The following is a 17028-nucleotide window of genomic DNA, read 5'->3' on the forward strand; positions in this document are numbered from 1 at the left end:
CAGTGGCCCTGATATATAGCAAATCAGTTATTACACTGAAAAACTCACGCCAAAACTAGCACTTTCCAACTCCAGCTGAGTTTCAACATCATTTCAGAGATACTGTCCAATATATATATATATATTTGGACTGAACATTCTATTGCAGTGCATCAGCTCGTTAAATGTTATCTGAGCAATTTAACAATGTCTGCATAAAAGTAGCTGATTAGCACCTCCCCAAAAACTGCAAACAGTATCAAACTGGCCCCGAAACTTCTAATAGGTCACCCTGAAGTATCCTCTTTCCTAATGAATGTTCAATCAATTGGTGTAACCTTTCTTTACAATTTCAATGAGTGAATGTGTGACTACAGTTTCCAAATATGAAGGCAGATAAAGGTCCGACAGATGTAAGTTCCTCTGTACTCCCTCTAAACTAATCCAAGTTTGAAGCTTTTGCATACAAAGGATGGACATATGTATATAATTATAGATATTTATTTGAATTTCATGATCTCTGATAACACAAAACAATTCACTTCCACTGAATTCGTTTTTGAAATGCAGCAGTTTGTTATGTACACAAACATGGTTAGAGTCATAACTGAATAGTGACATATGCTCCATGCATCAGACATTCAAATTACTGAATAACTGGACTTTAAATGTTTTGGGTTGGGGGAGAGTGGATTTTAGTAAAATAAGGCAGGATCTGGCCAAGGTAGACAGGGAACAGCTACTTATGGGGAAATCTACAGAAGAGCAGTGGGGGGTGTTCAAAAAGGAAATGGGGAGGGTACAGGATCAACTATCTAGGTGATAGGAAGGAGTAACAGGCCCAGGGAACCATGGATGACCAGAGGTATTCAGGATACGATGAGAAGGAAAAGAGGGGCTTTTAGCAGGTACAAGGGGAGCAAATCAGCGGAGGCATTAGTGGAGTACAGAAAGTGCAGGGTGGAGCTTAAGAAAACAATCAAGAGAGCAAAGAGGGGACATGAGGAAGCTCTGGCTGGTAAAAGTAGGGAAAATCCCAAGATATTCTACAAGTATATCAATGGGAAGAGGATAACCAGGGAAAGAGTAGGGCCCGTTAGGGACCAAGGGAGCAATCTATGTAAGATAAGAGCCCATGGTGTTAGAGGCAAGGTACTGGCATGGATAGAAGTTTGGCTGTCTGGCAGGAGGCAGAGAGTGGGGATAAGGGGGTCCTTCTCAGGATGGCGGCCGGTGACTAGTGGAGTTCCGCAGGGGTCAATGTTGGGACCACAACTTTTCACTTTATACATTAGTGATCTAGATGAAGGAACTGAGGGCATCCTGGCTAAGTTTGCAGATGATACAAAGATAGGTGGAGGGACAGGTAGTATTGAGGAGGCGGGGAGGCTGCAGAAGGATTTGGACAGGCTAGGAGTATGGGCAAAGAAGTGGCAGATGGAATACAACGTGGGGAAGTGTGAAGTCATGCACTTTGGTAGGAAGAATAGAGGCATAGACTATTTTCTAAATGGGGAGAGAATTCAGAAGTCTGGAGTGCAAAGGGACTTGGGAGTTCTAGTCCAGGATTCTCTTAAGGTTAACTTGCAGGTTCAGTCGGTAGTTAGGAAGGCAAATGCAATGTTGGCATTTATTTCGAGAGGACTAGAATATAAAAGCAGGGATGTGCTGCTTATAAAGCTGTGAGGCTTTATAAGGCTCTGGTCAGACCACATTTAGAATATTGTGAGCAATTTTGGGCCCTGTATCTCAGGAAGGATGTTCTGGCCCTGGAGAGGGTCCAGAGGAAGTCCACGAGAATGATCCCAGGAATGAAAGGCTTAACATTTGAGGAACGTTTGAGGACTCTGGGTCTATACTCTATGGAGTTTAGAAGGATGAGGGGGGATCTGATTGAAACTTACAGAATACTGAGAGGCCTGGATAGAATGGACGTGGGGAAGATGTTTCCATTAGTAGGAGAGACTAGGACCTGAGGGCACAGCCTCAGAGTAAAGGGAAGACCTTTTAGAACAGAGATGAGGAGAAACTTCTTTAGCCAGAGAGTGGTGAATCTATGGAATTCATTGCCACAGAAGGCTGTGGAGGCCAGGTCATTGAGTGTATTTAAGACCGAGATAGATAGGTTCTTGATTGGTAAGGGGATCAAAGGTTACGGGGAGAAGTCGGGAGAATGGGGTTGAGAAAATTATCAGCCATGATTGAATGGTGGAGCAGACTCAATGGGCCGAATGGCCTAATTTCTGCTCCTATGTCTTATGGTCTATTGGTGGAGCCAGAGGACATCGGTAGAGTGTTGAATGAATACTACACATCCGTCTTCACCCAAGAGAATGAGGATGAAGGTATGGAACTCGGTGAGAGAGACTGTGAGGTTATTGAGCAAATTGATATAGGGAGTGACAAGGTATTGGAGGTGTTGGCAGGCTTAAAAGTGGACAAATCTCCAGGTCCAGATATTTCGAGTCCCAGACTGCTGAGGGAGGCAAGGGAGGAGATCGCAGGGGCTCTGACCCAAATTTTTAATTCCTCTCTGGCCACAGGGGAGGTGCCAGAGGACTGGAGAACAGCTAATGTGGTTCCGCTATTTAAGAAGGGTCGTAGAGATAAGCCAGGGAACTACAGACCAGTGAGTCTCACGTCAGTGGTAGGCAAACTATTGGAGAAAATTCTGAAGGAGAGAATCTCTCGCTACTTGGAGAGGCAAGGTTTGATCAGGTATAGTCAGCATGGCTTTGTCAGAGGGAGGTCATGCCTAACAAATTTCATTGAATTTTTTGAGGAGGTGACCAGGTGTATAGATGAGGGTAGTGCAGTTGATGTAGTTTATATGGATTTCAGCAAAGCCTTTGACAAGTTCCCACATAGGAGACTTACAAAGAAGGCAAATGTACATGGGATACAGGGTAATTTGATAAGGTGGATTCAAAATTGGCTTAGTTGTAGGAGACAGAGGGTGATGACAGAAGGCTGCTTTAGTGACAGGAAGCCCGTGTCCAGTGGCATACCACAGGGATCTGTGCTGGGCCCTCTGTTATTCATCATTTATATAACCGACATAGATGACTTACGTGGGTGGTGGGATTAGTAAGTTTGCGGATGACTCAAAGATTGGCCGGGTGGTTAACAGTGAGGTTGAGTGTCCTGGGCTACAGGAAGATATAGATGCGATGGTCAAATGGGCAGATAAGTGGCAGATGGAATTTAACCCTGAAAAGTGAGAGGTGATACACTCTGGAAGGGGTAATTTGACAAGGAAGTATTTAATGAACGGCATGACACGAGGAAGTTCTGAGGAACAAAGGGACTTTGGCGTGTGTGTCCATAGATCTCTGAAGGCGGAGGGGCATGTTAGTGGGGTGGTGAAAAAGGCATATGGGACACTTGCCTTTATCAATCGAGGCTTAGATTACAAAAGTAGGGAGGTCATGTTGGAGTTGTATAGAACCTTAGTGAGGCCACAGCTGCAGTAGTGTGTGCAGTTCTGGTCGCCACATTATAGGAAGGATGTGATTGTACTGGAGAGGGTGCAGAGGAGATTCACTAGAATGTTGCCTGGGATGAAACGTTTAATTTATGAAGAGAGATTGGATGGACTTGGGTTGTTTTCGTGATGCTGTAAATTGTGCTTAGCAGGGCTCACTGACCAAATGACTCATTCAAGCATTTTAATAGCAAAAGATAAATTTGATTTATCTGGTGTAGATCATATTTTCAAAAGAAGAACTCCTAAAAGAGTGATAGAAATTTCTGTTTCCGTGAAGATTACCATTAATACCAACCGGCAATGCACATCGTAATGCAAGTATAAGGGAGAGGGTGGCGTAGTGGTATTGTCACTGGACTAATAATATAGGGACCCAGGGTAATGCTCTGGGGATCCAGGTTCAAATCCCACCACAGCAGATGGTGAAATTTGAATTCAATAAAAATCTGGAATTAAAACATGAAGCCATTGTCAATTGTCATAAAACCATCCTTACTTGGTCTGGCCTACATGTGACTCCAGACCCACAGTGATGTAGTTGACTCTTAAATGCCCTCTGACATGGCCTAGCAAGACACTCAGGTGTCAAGGGCAATTAGGGATGGGCAATAAATGCAGCCTAGCCAGCAACGCATGAATGGCTAATAAAAAAAATTCATGCCCTGATGGTTTCTCTAACCTCGGAGCATGCCAGATCACCTGCAGACTGACAGAAACAGCTACACTTCAAATTAGAGTGGAAGTTCTGAGATAGCTTGGAATGGTGGGTGTCATTTACAACTTAAGGAGGTGTGTGCTAATATCATTTAGATTTAATCATTTCATTCATGCAGAATGTAACGTACACATGATATGGTACTTCAGACATGGATGGGAGTGCAATGGTGCTGATTGCATTGGGAAGTTAAAGGGAGCATTTGATAAGAAACTGGTTAAAAAACATGATTGAGGATTATGAGGGCCAGCATGGAATATAATCCTCAAGACACCATAGCTAGCACGGGTATTTTTCTATCCTGTAAATTCCGACTTACTTCGTATTACTAGCTGCAGAGTTCACCAGCGGTTTTGGAGACCAATACACTTTTGGTTTAGCAATAACAAAAAGATCAGGGCTTGCCATTTCATAGGTTACTTTTATTCAAAAAAAATGAACGTGGTGCAAAGACCAACTTTTAACAGAGGCAACTCGCATAATCAAAAAAGGCGTAACACTTCCTGCATTTACTGTTCAGCTCTCTACAAGTTGTGAGATGACTCAATTTCAAAGACTGATCATAATAACCTGACATGGTTGACACAATATTTATCTGATTTAAAAAACACAAAGATGCAATCAATTTCTTTTCTTAACCAAAGTTGAGTAGTTTTTGAAAGCTGACAGAAATGAGTCATATAACTTTTCCAAACTTAACTATGCAAAGAATCTTTGACATTGCAATTTAAAAAAAAATTACTTACCATAATTCCTTGAAGGCACGCTGTGTACCTATATTTTTCTTTACTTAGAAGAAGGGGAGCTCCTCGTAAAAACTACCAATTAATTATATAAAAATAAAGCAGGACATAGGTTGGACTTGCTAAAAAACAATTAAACTTCAGCAAGTGGCTAGGGAAGTGTAACTAGTAGATTAGTGCTGATGCCAGGTCTGCTTTTATAATGTAATTAGGCTCATACCAGAGTTTACCCAAGGTGATTAAAACATTGTGGGACTGGCACAATTGTAAAATTCTGCTTTTATATTTAGCCTGTACTAGTAGGATCTCCTTTCACACTGCTGACAGGAAGTGTCCGAGGAAGGCTGGAAGTGCAGTGGAGAGTTTTGTAGAGGGAGCAAGTACTTTGGCCCAAGAGGTCTTGGGCAGATTGCACGGTTTATTGAAGGGGGCCTTGGAGAATTCAATGAGTGTATTTTTGTACAGAACTGGGCCAGTACCCCGAGAACGGCTGCTGAAGAGTGATATTCCACAATTATGCCAGCAGATTTCGCCAAGAACGGCCATGGACGCAGTAGCAGTGATCCCTGCAAAGTACTTGCTCCCTCTACAAAACTCTCCACTGCGCTCCCAGCCTTCCTCAGACACTTCCTGATCCCTGCACTCCTATTAGCTGCGGAGACTTGGAAAACCTACAGCAGGCACCTCAAAGCGCTGGAGAAGTATCACCAGCAGTGCCTTCGCAGGATCCTCCCCATATCCGATGGCAATAAAGGTTGTCCAACAGCATTTTCCTCTCCTAAGACAACATGACCGGTATCGAGGCGTGAATCACTCAAAACCAGCTTCGCTGGCCTCGACATGTTGTTCGCATGCCTGACACCAGACTCCTGAAGCGACTGCTTTACTGGGAACTCAGTCTTGGCAGGAAGACTCCCAGGAGGGCAGCCGAAACACTTCAGGGGTGTCCTCACAGCATCCTTGAAGAAATCAAACATCCCCGCCGACTCTTGGGAGACCTTGGCTTGTGACTGGCCAAAATGGGGAAAGTTAATTCGGGAGGGCACCCAACACATCAAGAGACTTCGCGGGAATGCGCAGAGGTGAAATTGAGGCGTTGAAGGGAGCGCACAAACCTCCAAACAATCCATCTACCTTACCCTCCAAGCTCAACCTGCCCTACATGTGGCACAGTCTGCAGGTTGTGCATTGAACATATCAGTCATCTCAAAACACATCAAACTGGAGTGGAAGCACATCATTCTCAATCCTGAGGGACTGCCTCAGAAGAAGAGCAGGATCTTTATGAGTGGTCCTGTATATTCCAGGCCACGGAGCATAGCTGGAGATCAAATTAGGTGTAGGGATAAATTTATATCCAAAGCTAAAGAGGACAAAATTAAAAATAACGAATCTGAAATTCAAAAGGTGGTTATGGAAATAAATTTTAAATTAAAACTAATGTTTAAATTCACATAGAAACAAAATTCAAGGCAGCAAACACAGTGCAAAACCAGAGAACTGTGCTATCAGTATCTGAAACCAGGAGTAAATGAAAATAGAAAATATTGCTTGACAGTTCAGATGGCTCGTTACTTGCAAGAGTACCAGGAGTTACTGACTATAAATATTGGTAGTACAGAACTTGAATATTGCTGACAAGAGAGGCATTTTGCTGAAGCTTTTCGTCTTGCACTCGTCAGGACAAATGCAAGAATGCCAAATTTCAAACAATCACAACGGTTTACACTGTGGAAGGGTGCCGATTGGTTGGCAAGTCGACTCTGATTGGCCAAGGCGTTGCCTGGCGGCCAGAGCTGACCTGCCAACAAATCAGCACCCTTTTCTCCTGTGGTATAAATTGGTATGATTGCTTGAAATTTGGAATTCTTGCATTTGTCCTGATGAGTGCGTGACAAAAAGCTTCAGCAACATGTCTCTCTTTTCAGCAATAAAATAGAAAATGTCGGAAACACTCAGCAGGTCTGGCAGCATCTGTGAAGAGAAAAACTCTTTTCTTCTGTCCACAGACCATGCCAGATCTGCTGAGCATTTCCAAGATTTTCTGCTTTTATTTCTGATTTCCAGCATCTGTAGTATTTTGCTCCTGAAACCTGGCCACCAGAACTTTTGATGCTCTATGCCATGGTGGTGTGATGGTGTGACTATGACAGGAGTAGCAACTAATTTAACAATCGGATATTCTATGCTGGAGCCAACTGGAGGCTTGACAGAATGGCGCTGCAGTGTCAAATAAGAATATACAACATATACATCAATTTTAACGTAGATAAATGTAAGGTGCCAGCTGTGTCCTTTCCAAATAAGGATTCAGAAGTTGGATAGGTTTTTTTTTTCCATTTCAAAAGAAAATGCTTGTGTTGGTCGTCAGGGAAACAACATTATGTATAATAAAACTAGCCTATTTAATTCAGCAAATGTCAGATCATGTACTTTACAGATCTTTGGGTCTCCGAATTGGTCTTAGCTATTCAATTTGGAACCAAGGATTACTTCCTGAATTTCATTTGTGTGCAATGTCAGACACTCATTTGGGAATCTGAACTGGCCTTGATCGACAAAGTGTTATTCTATTACCAGTCTTGTATCTATTGTGCATCTCTCACGCTTCAGGTGTCACAATATAGGGTGTAAAAGATGTATAAATAGGAGAGGCATTGCATGCTTGCTTCTCATAAACTGGAGCTGCATATTTACAAGAATGGGGAGATGGTGACCCAGTGGTAATATCACTGGACTAGTAATCTAGAGGCCCGTGTTTAGGCCGGCAGCATTTAAATTCAATGAATTAATAAATCAGGAATTGAAAGCTCATCTCAGTAATGCTGATCATCGATTGTCATAAACACTCATCTGGTTCACTAATGTTCTTTAGGGAAGGAAATCCATCGTCCTTACCTGGTCTGGCCTACAAGGGACTCCAGACCCACAGCAATATGATTGACTCTTAACTGCCCTCTGAAATGGCCTAGCAAGCCACTCAGTTGTACCAAACTGCTGGATACCAGATGGATTGCAGTGCTTCAAGAAGGTGGCTCACCACCACCTTTCTCAAGGGTAATTAGGGATGGGCAACAAATGCCGACTTTTCCAGCGATGCCCACAACCCGTGAAAGAGTAAAGAAAAAGAACCTGTCAACTGCAAATTTTACTGCCAATAGAAATTAATTTGCAATCATCTCAGGAATATGCCTATTTACAATTTTTTATTTGTCATTACAAAAGAACAAGCCAAGATAAATAGAACCATACCTTTGCACCAGAATAATACACTGAATTTCATGGCATAACAACTCCTTGGTGTCGGCCATATGGCTCAGTTAATAGCACATTCACTTCTGAGTCAGAAGATTGCTGGTTCAAGTTCCACTCCAGGATGGAACACAAAAATTAAAGTTGACACTCCAGTGCTGCACTGTCTTCTGGATGAGACACTAAACCAACGTGGATGTCAAAGATCCCATGGCATTTATTTTGAAGAAGAGCAGGGGCGTTATCCCTGATGCCCTGGCCACTAGGTATTCCTCAATCAACACCACAAAACTAGATTATCAGATCATCACCACATTGCTATTTGTGAGGGCTTGCTGTGTGCAAATTGGTTACTATTCTTTCTACATTACAACAGTGACTACACTTCAAAAGTACTCCCTTTGTTACGCAGCACTTTGGGACATCCATTGGTCACGAATGTTTCAAATAAACGCAATTTTTTTAAATATAAAAGAGCGTGTCATTTTATAAAATAACCACAGGTAAATCACAGACTATGCCACAGAAATTAAAACCCAGACTGAGGATTAGTGAACTCTTGCTCGATTCTGAAGCATGTCCATGATAAAGCTCTTGATGAGAATCTGGCTTTCAAATACTTGAGGAAATATCAAGCCACATCTCTTGATACATTCTCATAACAAGGGACAAGGTATCATTAGAATATTTACATTGAAAGTGCCAGTTTTTCATGACTTTTATTCCAAGAGGCTGCTCTAAACATTGGACAAAGGCTGATAAGGTTGCAGGAGATGTATGTTATAAATCACAGTTGCCTTCCATTTTCCTAATTTCCTGAGTTTCATAATTCATCCCAGCTGTGTGAAGATTTTTTTTTAAAACATGTTGAATTTCTGATTTTCTGTGTGTCTGATCGAACTGGGGAGTGTACTAGCAGATCATGCTTAATTCTAGTAACAGATTTGCATTCATACTGGGTTCATACACACAGCAGGGGAAGAGAGTATAAAAGGTAGAGATGCCTGATCATTAAGTTTAGCTACAGTCTGTTTAAGAAAATATTCATTCATACTGAAGTCAGAAGTAGGAAACCAGACACCAATCTCTTTACCTAATGCTGGATTTATTTACAGAATGCAACATTGCATATGTCTTCCCCCTCCCAGCCGACACCCAGTGTCTCAGCAGTCTTTTGTACTCTTTTAAAACAAATAAATAAACTAATTGGCAGGCCCTTAAAAGAGCACTGTAACTAAAGGGCAAAACTTCAAAGAAAACAACAGACCAAATTAAAATGTTGTTTCGGGGGCTGATGGTGCACTCCAGCCCCTGTGGTGCCCACCGGTTGCAGAAGGCCTCAAGCCTTCAGGTATCCAAGATGGATACCATGTGCTCCATCTCCAGGGACACCTTCATGCGAACGTAGCTGCAGTACTCAAGGTACTTAATCAATCAATGCCCTTCACTTGTGTATCCTTAACCTTGATAACACAATGAACACACCATTAACACTAAATGTTCATACAACAAGGTAAATAGTGCAAATATCCTTGAGCACCAAGAGCCTTATCCTGACCTCTATTCTTGAGGTCAGGATGGCACCACTGTTTCATAATCAGTGCAAGAGTTTAGCCGATCATGGGACATTACTGGGATTCCTTGAATTATGAGTAATTTTGCATGTTCAAATCCACTTAATCTTATAGCCAGCAGAGACCTTCATTCGATCAGCAGATATTAATTAAAACTCCAGGTCCTGGTGCCCCCTTACACCCTCTCACTCAATGGGCCAAATAGCCTATTTCTATGTTGTACTATTCGATGATTCTAAATCACTCAGCTATGATCCTCAGGTTATGTATTTCCTTGGAGCAATATCGCCGTTCCTTCACTGTCACTGGGTCAGAATCCTGGAACTTCCTCCCTGACTTCACTGTGGGTGTTCCTACACGACATGGAGACTGCAGCAGTTCAAGGTGGCAGCTCATTGGCACCTTTCTCGGGGGCAATCAAGGATGGGGAACAAATGCTGGCCTTGCCAGCACACTCGCAGCCCAAGAACGAATAAAAGAAAAGCATCACCAACAAGATCTGTAAGAGGACCTTGTATCCTCTGAAAACCTGCCTTGCATTGAAGTAAATGCAGTGACGCACGAGAGATTAGACAGGGAACCCTTGCTAATGTTCTCTAGTTTACTGGTACACGTTGCTGGAATGATGATCTCATCCTTTGTAAACTATGATTCACGTATGAATCACTACACAAATGTATTGCATCTTAAAAAAGCAAACAGTATTCAGTACAAACGGTATATCTACTTAAACGCCAAACAAAAAAACAACAAAATACACTTTTCTTGGGCGAACACTCAAAATCAAACTGATCCTTGAAACACTAAAATTACGTTGCAATTAACTAGCCACCACCATGGAATCTTCAGATATGCCAATTAATCAAGACGTCCTCTTGCATTCGTGTAATCTCATCCTAGATACAGCTACTACTTCCTTCGGAGATACTGCAGATGACCATTAAAATGCTAATTTGCCAAATAAGGTTTTCGAAACAATGTGTGTCCACACAAATATAGCTGCCAATGAAACGGCCTCACAGGAGGTTTATATTTGAACTGAATGACTCGTCTTGTTGACCAGTTCCAATCACTTAAAATGAGTTATTACATGGCTTCTCACTCAAGGGCAATAGCAGCAATACCAAGGATTTGGTAAGAAACTGTTTTTCTCTGGTGGGGGGAAATCCAGAACAAGGAGGCACAACCTTAAAATTAGGGCTCAGACATAACAGGGATGATGGAAGCATTTTGCACACATTGGTATTGGAAATTCACAGCTGAAAAGCTTGTTGAGGCTGGGGTTCAATTGGAAATTTAAAAAAAAGAGATCAAAAGTTTTTTTTGTTAGGTAAGGATAATTAGGAATAGGGTTAATGGACTGGAGCTACCGGTCAGCCATGATCTAACTAGAACAGGCTTGAGGGGCTGAATGTGAGGGAACTGAGGTGATTCTGCATAGAGTCACTTTCTCCCCCTATGAGTCTTTTAGACTAGATGCCAGCTTATCTGTAAACCCCATTGTCCTAAATCACATATTGATTGTTACATCGTGTTAAGATAAGAACCGAAGTGCTTAAAATGCAAAGCAGCTGAAACAACATTGTTTAAAAAGGAACTGTCCTCTAGATCAGGCTTATAATGCAAGAGATGCTCAAGCTGCAGGATTCATTTCTGAGAGACAAACACCATCTAGTACAGTCAGGTGAAATTAACAGTCAATAATTGATGAGGTCTGGACTGTTAACAGTGAAGAAACAGGTTGGACTGATGTGCTGTGGTCTTAAAATTGATGATGCCTTAATGAGAAAACAAAAACAGAATTACCTGTTCCTCCAGTTTGCGTTGGGCTTCACTGGAACAATGCAGCAAGCCAAGGACAGACATGTGGGCAAGAGAGCAGGGTAGAGTGTTAAAATGGCAAGCGACAGAGAGGTTTGGGTCTTTCTTGCGGACAGACCGCAGGTGTTCTGCAAAGCGGTCGCCCAGTTTGTGTTTGGTCTCTCCAATGTAGAGGAGACCGCATTGGGAGCAACGAATGCAGTAGACTAAGTTAGGGGAAATGCAAGTGAAATGCTACTTCACTTGAAAGGAGTGTTGGGTAAACTGGAGGAACAGCACCTCATCTTCCGACTAGGCACTTTACAGCCTTCCGGGCTGAATACTGAATTCAACAACTTTAGATCTTAAACTCCCTCCCTCCATCCCCACCCCGTTTCTTCCCCCTCCCTTTTGTTTTTTTCAATAATTTATATAGATTTTTCTTTTCCCACCTATTTCCATTATTTTTAAATCTACAACTAATACCATGTCAGTCTTTCCACCCCACCCCCCTAGAGCTGTACCTTGAGTGTCCTGCCATCCATTCTTAATTAGCACTTTTCTTAGATAATATCACCACCTTCAACACCTCTTTGATCCTTTTGTCTGTGACATCTTTTGATTATCTGCTCCTATCACTGCTTGCTTGTCCCTACAACCACCCCACCCTCAACTTCTCTCCCCCCGCCCCCCACCTTAAACCAGCTTATATTTCACCCCTCTCCTAACTATACTCAGTTCTGTTGAAGGGTCATGTGGACTCGAAACGTCGACTCTTTTCTTCTCCGCCGATGCTGCCAGACCTGCTGAGTTTTTCCAGGTAATTCTGTTTTTGTTTTGGATTTCCAGCATCCGCAGTAGTTTTTTGTTTTTATGCCTTAATGAGACCTGCTCGTGAGGCAAATTAAAATATTTGAAGTGAGCTTTTGAATACAAGGCAAGAGGTGCCAATACCAGAGATCACTTAACCCTTTCAGGGACCATAGCTGGCATTAAAGGCTCCTGAGTCAGTTGTGATACACTAGACGCAGAGTAAAGTTCCAACCCAAAAACCTGCCTCAGCCGCAATTTGAGAAGAACACTCACTGTGCTCCAGTGTGATATTCCCATTTCAATCACCTTAAGGACTCCATGACACAGATAAATTTAATGATATTAATATATATTTAAAGAGAATGTTTAATGTCTTAAACACGGCATACAATTTAAAAAGAATTGAAGCACACATTGCATGCTTGGTATATACTTTTAAGAACAAAGCACACATGAACTGTTTAAAACGCCTAGAGACTCAGGTCACAAAAGTAAAAGGAAGCTTCTTGTATTTGAATCTAGGACTTTCCCTGCCATGAATCAATGGATGCAACAGGTCATTTCTGGTCATTCAGCATTTTATAATTGTTTAAGTGTTGATTTTAAAATAAGATTAATAATCAGAGATCATCATCTTTAAAAAAAAATTATATAACAGCTATCACTTCCTGCCTTGATAGATCTCACTGCTCGATCAAACCTTGATTCAAAACTGCTGTTTCAATGGTCAACTAAATTTTCAACAATAAAGCAAGTCCATTTTAAACACGGTTCCTCTGTTAGAAAACTTGGAAAAAATTTTCTTCAAATGATCTTTACTGAGCTTTAAGAATACAAATTCACTATCTTCAGAATCTCTCTCGTTCCCAATGGTAGACAGGGGAGGCATATTGTTACTTCTATTCCAGAGACCCAGTGTAATGCTCTGGGGACCCAGGTTCAAAGCCTGCCACAGCAGATGGTAAAATTTGAATTCGATAAAAATCTGGAATTAAACCATTGCCAATTGACATAAAAAAGCCACCTGGCTCACTAATGTCCTATAGGGAAGGAAATCTGCCGTCCCTATCCGGTCTTGCCTACATATGACTCCAGACCCACAGCAATGCCCTCTGAACAAAGGCAATTAGGGATGGGCAATAAATGCTGGCCCAGCCAGTGATGCCCACATCCCACGAATGAATAAAAAAGTCACTATACTCAATATAATGTAATAAAATATAAATTGTACAATAGAATGCACTTACATAATTTCCCTATGGTTTAGCCACCAGCCACATGTGACTAATTGCAAATTTGCATGTGGCTAACTGTATTTCTGACTAGTAAATTATAAAGTATTTGACACAATCATTTGGGCATGTGATCGCAATACTCACTGACTTGGCGTATGCTGGCGTAATATGTGATGCTCCTACGGTTAAACTTAAAGAGTGCTATGTACAGTTCTAGTAGCCATATTATAAAAAGCTTAAAGTAGTATGTAGAAGATGCAGAAAAGATTCATAAGAATGATAAGAGGAACTGCAAGGCTACACCTAAAAGGTGAGGATGAACAGGTTTTGGCCTTTTGGGCATTTGCTGGATACATGGGACTATAACAGTGCCACCACAGCCATACCTGTGGCTGGTCAGTGATTTCTACTGGACAATGCTGGCTTAGAGGAAAGTACAACATCTTATGCAGTCCTGAACTTTATAACCCATAAAAGTAGCAGCAGATGTAAAGCTTAGGTTGTGATCAGTGAGGTGATTTTAGCCAAGATCCATCTGAGGTGCCACAATTAGCCTCAGTTGCATGTGGCCAGGGAAATGAGAAACATTAACCTTTATTTCTCCTCCTGATTCTACTCTTTCTTTGTAGAAAATGCATGTGGGAGGGGATGTGGAGTAAACAAATCGTCAAACTAATATGTGATGCTCCAATGGTTGAACTTAAAGAGTACTATGTACAGTTCTGGCAGCCATATTATAAAAAGCTTAAAGAAGTATGTAGAAGAGGCAGAAAAGATTCACAAGAATGATATGAGAACTGCAAGGCCACACCTAAAAGGTGAGGATGGACAGGCTGGGTGTCTTAAAACGAGAAGCCTGAGAGATAACATAATAAAAGAGTTCTTTAAAAATATGAAAGGTTTTCTTAGAGTAGATGCAGAGCAAACATCTTCACTTGTGGGAAAGAGCAAAACTAGCAGCCACTAATACATGTTAGACACCAAGAAAGCAAATAGGGAATTCAGAAAAAACTTATTTACCCAGAGAATAGTGAGAACGTGGAACTCACTACCCGAGGAAGCGGTTGAAATGAAGAGTATTGATACATTTAAGGGGAGCTAGATAGTCACGAGGGGGATGAGAATGAAGGGTTAGATCATGTGGAGCATAAATGCTGACATGGACTGTTTGCATCAAATAGCTTGTTTCTGTGCTCTATATAAATTTTTTAACTTATTCATGGGCTGTGGGCATTGCTGGCAAGGCAGGCATTTAATGCCCATCCCCAACTGCCCTTGAGAAGGTGGTGGTAAGCCACCTTCTTGAACTGCTGCAGTCCATGTGGTGTGGGTAACCCCAAAGTGCTGTTTTTGGGGTTTGGGGGTATAAGGGAGTTGTAGGATTTTTACCCAGCGACAGTGAAGGAATAGCAACATGGTTCCAAGTTAAGATGATGTGCGACTTGGAGGGGAATTTGCAGTTGGTGGTGTTCCTATTTATTTGAACTCTGAGGTACAGAGGGTGTTTTTTTAAAACATTTGTATTCAATCATAGGATGTGGGCATTGCTGGCTAGGTCAGCATTTACTGCCCATCTCCAATTGCCCTTGAGAAGGTGGTGGGGTGAGCTACCTTCTTGAACCGCTGCAGCCCATGTGGTGTAGTAACACCCACAGAGCTGTTAGGGAGGGAGGCCCTGGCACATGTATCACAAAAAGTTAGTATGCTAGTATTAGGAAGGCAAATGGAATGTTGTTGTTTATTGCAAGGGAAATGGAATATAAAAGTGAGGATGTTTTGCTACAGATATACAGGGCATTGGCAAGAGTACGTCTGGAGTGCTGCGTACAGTTTTAAATGCGCTAGAAGTTCAGAGAAGATTCACTCAACTGATACCTGGGATGAGGGGGGGGCGGTTATCTTATGAGGAAAGGTTGGGCAGGCTGGGCCTGTATCCCTTGGAGTTCAGAAGAATGAGAGGCGATCTTATTAAAACATAGAAGATCCTGAGGGGACTTGACAGGGTGGATGCTGAAAGGATGTTTCCCCTTGTGGGAGAGACTAGAACTAGGGGACACAGTATAAAAATAAGGGCTCTCCCAATTAAGACAGAGATGAGGAGAAAATGTTTCTCTCAGAGGGTCCCGAGTCTTTAGAACTCTCTTCCTCGGAGAGCGGTGGAGGCAGGGTCATTGAATATTTTTAAGGCAGAGGTAGACTGACTCCCTTGTTAGCCAAGAACCTAAGATTACTGGGGTAGGTGAATTGTGGATTTGAGGCCACAATCAGATCAGTCGTGATCTTATTGAATGGTGGGGCAGGTTCAAAGGGCTGAATGGCCTACTCCTAATTTGGATGCTTGTTGCTTTATTCTTCTAGGTGGTAGATGTGGTGAGTTTGGAAAGTGCTGTTGAAGCAGCTTTGTCAAGTTGTTGCTGTGCCTCTTACAGAAGGTACACACTGCTGCCACTGTGCGTCGGTGGCGGAGAGAGTGAATGTTTAAGTGGATGGGATGCCAATCAAGGGGGTTGCTTTGTCCTGGATGGCACTGAGCTTCTTGAATGTTGTTGCAGCTGCCCTCATCCAGGCAAGTGGAGAGTATTCTGACATGTCTTCCTTTTTCCCTGAGGAGTCCCCCCCATTGTGGTTGACGGGGCCCTCAACCTCGTCCGACCCATTTCCCACACCTCTGCCCTCACTCCTTCCCCTTCTCCCAGAACCGTGATAGGGTCCACCTTGTCCTCACTTTTCACCCCATCAGCCTCAGCATTCAAAGGATCATCCTCCACCATTTCCGCCAACTCCAGCAGGGTGCCACCACCAAACACATCTTCCCCTCACCACACCCCGTACGCCCCCGTTCCATCCGTGACACCCTGGCCTTCAGGACTTAACATTGAGTCCAACAACTTCAGACCATGAACTCTCTCCTCCACCTTTACCCCTTTTTTAATCCAATTGGTCTTAAATTTTAATTATTTATTTAATTAAACAACTTTTTCACCAACAAACCCCTCCCCTGCCGGGCCATCTGTCACTTGTTTCTATGTAGTGCTTTCACAGAGCGCTGACCCTTGTTCTGCTATTAACACATTCTGCTCTTACCTTTATGTCATTATCAGCACCTTCTTTAGTCTTTACCACTACCATCAATTCTCCCTTTGTCTTGTGTCCATGACATTTTTGTCAATCTCTCCTTAAGCTCCCACCTATCCCTGAGCTTCTAACATGCTCCAACTGCTCCACCCCTCTTAAACAGTATAAAATCCATCTCATTTTCACTTCTCTTTAGCTCTGAAGAGTCATATGGATTTGAAACATTGACTCTGCCTTCCTCTCCACAGATGCTGTCAGACCTGCTGAGCTTTTCCAGCTATTTTTGTTTTTGTTTCAGATTTCCAGCATCCACAGTATTTTGCTTTTATGATTTGAACAAGAGTGTCTGCTGCTT

General features: G+C 42.4%; 1 protein-coding gene across 3 annotated transcripts in view; it reads right to left on the reverse strand.

Annotated features, from left to right (window-relative positions):
- Positions 1-17028, reverse strand: part of rad50 (RAD50 homolog, double strand break repair protein) — a 175668-nt gene that overhangs the window by 13917 nt on the left and 144723 nt on the right. The gene's annotated exons all lie outside the window — the stretch shown is intronic.

Source organism: Cetorhinus maximus, chromosome 10, assembly GCF_964194155.1.
Source record: "Cetorhinus maximus chromosome 10, sCetMax3.hap1.1, whole genome shotgun sequence".
Classification (NCBI taxonomy): domain Eukaryota; kingdom Metazoa; phylum Chordata; class Chondrichthyes; order Lamniformes; family Cetorhinidae; genus Cetorhinus; species Cetorhinus maximus.